This window comes from Bombyx mandarina, chromosome 21 (genome assembly GCF_030267445.1).
Source record: "Bombyx mandarina strain Sakado chromosome 21, ASM3026744v2".
NCBI classification, from domain to species: domain Eukaryota; kingdom Metazoa; phylum Arthropoda; class Insecta; order Lepidoptera; family Bombycidae; genus Bombyx; species Bombyx mandarina.
Genome location: NC_143227.1, coordinates 8,400,068 through 8,407,716, shown reverse-complemented (window position 1 = coordinate 8,407,716; position 7,649 = coordinate 8,400,068). Strand labels below are relative to the sequence as shown.

Here is a 7,649-nt window from a genome sequence, read left to right as displayed (position 1 = left end):
TTTCGAGAAGCTTCTAACACCAACCAGGTTGGTCAGGATCCGTTTACAGTACAGCAGTACACTTGCAATGAAAAAAAAACGAATCGTACGAAAACATTTAAAAGTTTTAAACAACATTCCATCAAATTCATCCTTCAAATAACTCGCCTTTTGGTTTGTGCAAATATAATAAATAAATGTAAATAGTATTTCCATAGAGTATAATAACCTAACAAGAAATTATTTTAATTTGTCTACCGACTTAAGAAGACTTAACACACCAAAGGATAACTCAAGTTCAATCATCACTGAAAACTACTCTTAAATTGGTTCAGTCATTCTGAAACGCGCAAATGCACAGAAAAGCGGAAAAAATCTATTTAAGCTGTTAATATACATATAGAGATTTAAAATAGATTCCGCAAAACCGCAGGTAGCTGCAATTCCTCTTGAAATATAAATAACCACATCATTTTATTATTCTTACGTCTAGACAAAACTATTAGACAGCTAAGAAGTACAGGTGCTTTCCTGACCCTTATTGCTCACTAAATTAGATTTCCAGTGAATAAACAGAGCTATACCAGGCTTCTTGTGGCTTATTGCAGTAAAATTTATACTAACAAACATTTGGCAAAAGTGCTACTTTGTGGTTCGTTCCGTAAACCTCACGAACATAATGTTATAAATGTAGAAATATACTGTTCAATTTTCGTACAGTTAAAAATTCGTTTCACTTGGCTCGATGCCACGTCTAGATTATCATTGTAGTTTCATTATTTTAGGTTCGTAAAACTTATGGACACAGTCAATGTAACGTTTGTCCCTCGCGTGACTTTAAGGGTCGCTTCACAATATTTTTTTTAAGTAAAAAGCTCACCTCAAATTGACACTAACAATTATTTAATTTTTTGTTGCCCTTATAGGCAGACGAGCATATGGCCCACCTGATTGTGAGTGGTTACCGTCGTCAATGGACTTCAACAATGCCAGGGGCAGAGCCAAGCCGCTGCCTACCGCTTAATGCTCTCCACAAGCCTCGTTTAAAGAAGGATATGTCATAGCGCTCGGGAAACACCCTGGCGGAGAGCTCATTCCAAATCCGGTTGGTACGTGACAAAAAAGATCTCTGAAAACGCACTGGTTTGTGTTGAATTTACACGCAATTAATGTTGAAGTTTCAAATTGAACGAGCTTGGCTACCCTACTCTTCAAACTAAACTATGCTAAATGATGGCATCCACCAGCGAAGGCTTGTTGCACACCGTGCGTCCACTGCATACATAGAAATTAGGTGGGCTAGAAGCGAACTGAATGCTTAGAAAGGTGATGGGAAATATTTACTGGTGGTAGGACGTTTTGTGAGTCCGCACGGGTAAGTATCATCACCCTGCTTATTTCTACATTGAAGCAGTAATACGTTTTGGTTTGAAGGGTGGGGCAGCCGTTGTACTGTTAAAACTGAGACCTTAGAGCTTTTGCCTCAAGGTGGGTAGCGGCATTTACATTGTAGATGTCTATGGGCTCCAGGTTCCTAAACATTAGGTGGGCCGTGAGCTCGTCCACCCATCTAAGCAATAAAAAAATATATCTGAGAGTTGCTTGAAGAGTTCAAGGTTAGCTTACAATATTTTTAATTTAACTTCGATACAAACCTACTGTCAATCTGTAATTAATGAAGTTTCGATATTTCGCTTTTATTTTTATTGCTTAGATGGTTGGACGAGCTCACAGCCCACCTGGTGTAGTGGTTACTGGAGCCCATAGACATCTACAACGTAAATGCGCCACCCACCTTGAGATATAAGTTCTAAGTTCTCAGTATAGTTACAACGACTACCCCACCCTTCAAACCGAAACGCATTACTGATTCACGGTAGAAATAGGCAAGGTGGTGGTACCTACCCGTGCGGACTCACAAGAGGTCCTACAACCAGTAATTACGCAAATTATAATTTTGCGGGTTTGATTTTTATTACACGATGTTATTCCTTCACCGTAGAAGTCAATCGTGAACATTTGTTAAGTACATATTTCATTAGAAAAATTGGTACCCGCCTGCGGGAATCGAACACCAGTGCATCCGCTTGCCCTAAACACGTCATTACGGATCCTCCCGATCCATTATGTTGCTTTTAGGTAGCTCAAGCACCGGTCACCGTCCTCGTCGAACCCGTCGCTTGCGACGAAGGGCTCAACGAGTAAATGAACCCATAGACACATCCCACTGAGTTTCTCGCCGGATCTTCTCAGTGGGTCGCGTTTCCGATCCGGTGGTAGATTCTACGAAGCACTGCTCTTGCTGGGGCCAGTGTTAGCAACGTCCGCAGGTTTGAGCCCCGTGAGCTCACCTAAATGTCAAGACGAAGCTGAAATAGCCTCTCAAGGCTATCAGAATAGGTAAGAGAAAAAAAAAAGATATTTCGCTACCACTGAACTAAATCTACTTTTTAGAAAAAAGTTCTAGAGGTTTGATTCAAATTTAATTACATTCCCAAACTTGTTTCGCCAATTTTTCTCCAGTCTGTCAGTCGATACGGTCACTGACATCGACAGGCGTCTACATTTACATTAAAGTATTTCAAAATTAAATGTATGGAAAAAAATGATCCTAATTTCACTTTTATGGGCCCGTTACACTACGGAAATAAACTCAAAACAATCGTAAAATTGAATGTATTTGTTTTATGTCTTGTAATTCAGTGACTTAAATCTGAGTGTAATCTAACAATAAGTACGATAATTAATGGTATGTATAAAAAAATACATTGCGACCGAATAAAAATATCAACAATCATGTATGTATGAATAAGCTGCATGTTTATTTGTCGGTAATTGGACCATCGTAAAATGTTTTAATTTCATAAATTTGTTTAAAAGTATATTCTCGGGATATTTCTATATCATATTATAGCAGTGATTGTATATATAATATGTAATATGTGTATAACAGTGATTATGTGACAGTGACTAAAAATCATGTTATCTTTCTGTCGTTTGACTTTAATAATAAAATCTGGATCGCGTTGAGTCGAATTAAATTTTTTTTTGTATTATTTGACACATTTAGGGCGCATTTTAAGGGCAGCAAAATATATAAAATTATATAATTAGTAGTAATAGGGAGTTTAGTGAACCTTGGATCTTAAGCTATGACGTGTATGGAAGGACCATCCTGCCTATTTACAATCGCGAAGCAATCTTGTCGGTGTGAAGGATGGAACAGCCGGAATACAATACTTTTGAGACTTCGACCTCATGTCTCAAGATATGTGGTGGGATTCATATTGAGGTGCTCATACGTTTCGCTAATCTTTTAAAATTGAGTACCAATAAAAGAAACAATAATTTAAATATGTGGTGTCGTGGGACACCGGATCAGAACGAAGTTCCTTATTATAAAAATATTAATTTTAAGTTCTATTCGAGGTATATAGAAAATAATTATTCGGGTATACATGTTTTATTATGATTTTTTTATTAATAAAAATAATCGCAAGGGTCAACCACTCCGCAGTGCAATGGAGAAGTCTCGCCCTGGGGGAACCGCCTGCATGATCACGGTATCCCCTAAGCCAGGTAAGTATGATTTAGCAAGAGAAATATAAGAACGCCTATCAACTGTGTAAAATCTCGCCACCGCGATTTAGGAATTGTTGAATTTACGTGCAGCGACATCTGTTGATAATAAACTGAATAGAAAAATCTTACGTTACGGACGTTTTTTCGCGGTTAGGGTACCCCTCCGCATCGTCCCTCCGCAAACTTGGTTCCAAAACAACGTAACAATTTCCAAATCAACCACATCACATAAAATTAAATGTAAGCATGGACGTTTGCCTTGTGCGCAATTCAATTAAGGGTTTGCATGCAATGTTCATTTGTCTTGATATCAGATTTCAGTGCACCATGCAGTCGTCTCAAGACTTCAACTAATTGATGCGTTCTTGATTGATGAGAACGATGGCCTTTATCTCCATAAAACAAAGGGAGCGATTATAAATTTTACAATGTCGTTTGTTAAATGGGTCAGATTATTATCATTCAATGATTACATTTGGTAGTAAGCAGTAAGTGCGTAAGCCTAGCACGAGACAATTGTAGACAATTGATGCGCGGAGAAGTGGTGTACGGCGCCAGTTGTGATGTCACCGATCCTTAAATATTGGTCTGATTTGACTGTAGGTACATACATTTTGATGGGGATTAATTCACAAACGACTTCCACGATGACTAACTAATATCGTTTATAAATTTGCATAACAATTGGTGATAGGTGGTCGTGGTTATGGTATAATATAAGACACAAAAATATTCATAGAGGATTCGTAAAATATATTAAGACGTATGCTGCCGTAAACTTTTATTAGAAAGTGTACTAGAACAATTTTGTGGTTCGTTAATTTAATTATCTGTAATAGTCTAGTCAGTTAGTCATAAAAGTGATTTTCCAAGCCATTATAACGGAGTTTAGCTTCTTTGCCATATATACATACATACATATGTATATCTATGCACTAAAGGTAATTGCGTTAGAAAAAACATTAAAATTTTTGATTTAATAAAGAAAAATTCTTTGTATTTTTTTTCGAAATTAGTACGTAATGACAATGTGAATTTAGGGTGAATTGGCAGAACTAGTAGTAAATCTAGAGAAGATATACGTGGTTGGTGTAGGTTTTAAGTTTCTAGAAACTTAAAATTAGCAATCATGTTCTACATTACTATTTTAATGTCCATCAGCTCCATTACAATGTATTTGATTACGTCATGTCGCATGTTATTTGTCAATATTAATCACTCGCGGGCAGGCAACATCTTGCACTTATTCCCGGCATCGTCAATAGGCATAAATGTCAGTAACCCGCGACGAGAGTTGGGCCTTAGATTCACCTTCCTTAGACGTATTTAATAAATTAATAAAAAAGATATGTGCTGTCTTGGGACACCGGATCGGAACGAAGTTCTTTATTACAAAAATATTAATTTTAATTTCTATTCGAGGTATAAAGAAAATAAAACTGGAGGTTTCGCAACAACCCACGGTCATTCTGTAACGTGCAAACTTATTGTGGTACACTTCATTCACGGTTGTTTGCATAAGAGTTAGTGTATTGCGCAAACGAACGCTCTGAGATCGTGGTTAATGAATGATAAAAAAATATGCTATTTTTGTACGTTATTACAAAGTTAAGTCGTACACTGTGTGCATTACTAATAAAAATCTTACGTTACGGACGTTTTTTCCCGGTTAGGGTAACCCTCCGCATCGTCCCATAAGTAACTTCGTTCCAAAAAGCCTCAATATTATACATCAAATAATTGTTCAAATAAATAGATACGAGTACATAGAGAGGACGGCACATTTAAAATTAATTAGCTATGCGTGTTTCATACAAACAATGTAGTAGGCGCCACATCTCATCGGGATGCACCTCAGGTACAAGGTACTCTACTCGGTGCTCTAAGTACGTAAAATAATGTCGGTTCCCATACTTATACACGGGATTTAAATCGAAGCCAATTTTCGTTACTCGCTCTTTATACTATTAAATTGATTGAAATGTAATTACTCCTAAAATGAATCAATAATCCTTATGTTCCGTTCTTCCTTTACTATATCAATACATTTACATTTACTATTGTCTGTTTACAAATCCTGTTTTAATAGAACACACTTGTACAGAATATTTACAGTTGCTTTGCTTATCTGAATTCTATAAAATAATTATATTACTTCGCATTCGTAATTCAACGATATTTTATTAGAAGATTCTATTTTTCTGAAAGTAATTTTCTGCAAAAAGTATGTGATTAGTTTATGAGTAGCAGTTAGCAGTTAGCAATATATTTGTACAATGTAAGAGAACTGTTGCTAAGCAAATAAAAATCTACTAGCATTTTTACTGCAGACCAATTTGTTAAAATTCAGTAAGGTTTTAAAGTATTCAGTTTATTTCAATCGTCTAACTTTTTTTGATGGGTTTATTGTTCATAATTTGATAGTGAATTCCCAGTTGAACGTTTTGCAATTAACGGCGAGCCAATGTTAACGAGTCGCGTTGAACTGCGGCTAGACGAAGCATTCGTATTTACCTAGACTAAATTAAGAACAATTTACAATATGGCCGTTTTAATGTTTGCAGACAATTTGGTTCACGGTTCGTTGGCGAGTATGAATTTCTGTATGCGCTAACCTAAATTCCTAAATGCAGCTTGTCACAAATTTTCATGTCTTGATAGTTTCTGTTATTCATTTCATATTCTAGTTATGATTTATTATTCTAATTCAGTTCGAATTATTTGTTTATATATATATTCTTTTATTTATTTTCACAATCAATTTCAGTGTAGATATGTATTATTTGGCAGCGCAGTTTTCAATAAAACACTTTTTTTTTCTTGTTTTACGTTCTAACAACAATAGTAAATTTTTATTAACTTCATTATTGAAAGACACACGTCAAGGATGCGTGTGAGCAACGTGTCTTGTTAAAATATATAAATGTCTAATCAATCGTTCATAGAATAAAATGTTTCATTTAAACCACCTATAGGTAGTGGATTTTTTAATATATGCCAATACATTAAGAGTTTGAATACTAACAACCGTTTATATTTCTTGGTACCAACTGTTCAATCACAAATTTTAATTCTTAACTTCCAAATTTATATGCAGGGTCCTATCTTGTATTGTTGTTTCTTGAAATACATTCAGTAATAGATCGTAGGCGAATGTGTCAATCATTTAAAAATGTTTGCTCTCACAATTGTGTAATAATAAAAAAAGTACAATTTAAATGAATTCATTACGTTTTTTTTATTGCTTAGATGGGTGGACGAACTCACAGCCCACCTGGTGTTAAGTGGTTACTGGAGCCCATAGACATCCACAACGTAAATGCGCCACCCACCTTGAGATATAAGTTCTAAGGTCTCAAGTATTGTTACGTAAGTGATGTACGCTATTTCTGCATTTTAGACAAAAATACTGACTTTTTTAAACACTAGCCTTGTTGTATCCTAATTACGAATACTCATTTATATGATGATGTCGAACATCTACAATCCGGTAATTAATATTAATTCATCTACAGACATCTACAGTTCTTAATGAGTTAATAAATATTTTAAAAAAATTAACATCAGTATCTTCTAGAATTAGATAAAAAAACTTTGTAAATCTGTTGAATTGAAAATGATAAAAATACGTAGATACTTAATTTATAACCCATTGAAATTTAAAATATGCCCATGAAAATAATGGCTCATTCAATTCCTTGTGTTCCATCGATCGTGTATAACTCCATCATTTATCTACATGAACATTTTTAAGACACTAGCCTCGAGAACTATGACTATTGTTTTTTGCATTAATCAAGATAACATTCTTTACATTGAGAGCTTTTAAAACACTATCGTATCGAATGGATTTAAGTCGTGCCATATTTTCTTTTGAAATCGGATGTCTAATTAAAAAAGTATGGTTGCAGAAATGTGTATTTATTTTGGTATGACTTTTGACTATTCATTTCAAATTGAAACGTAGTCGTAAATCTGTCGCTAAACGATAGTTGTTGTTCCAAATTTATGAGATGTTCTTCCATGTCTCAAGGCAATGGAATTCATGTCGTTTACGAGCTCGTATAACAGATTAATGTCAGGCGGAC

At 35.2% G+C, this 7,649-nt stretch overlaps 1 pseudogene; it reads right to left on the bottom strand.

The window, feature by feature from the left end:
• Positions 1-3,439: 3,439 nt before the first annotated feature.
• On the bottom strand, positions 3,440-3,566 carry LOC114240402 (U1 spliceosomal RNA; annotated as a pseudogene).
• Positions 3,567-7,649: the final 4,083 nt, after the last annotated feature.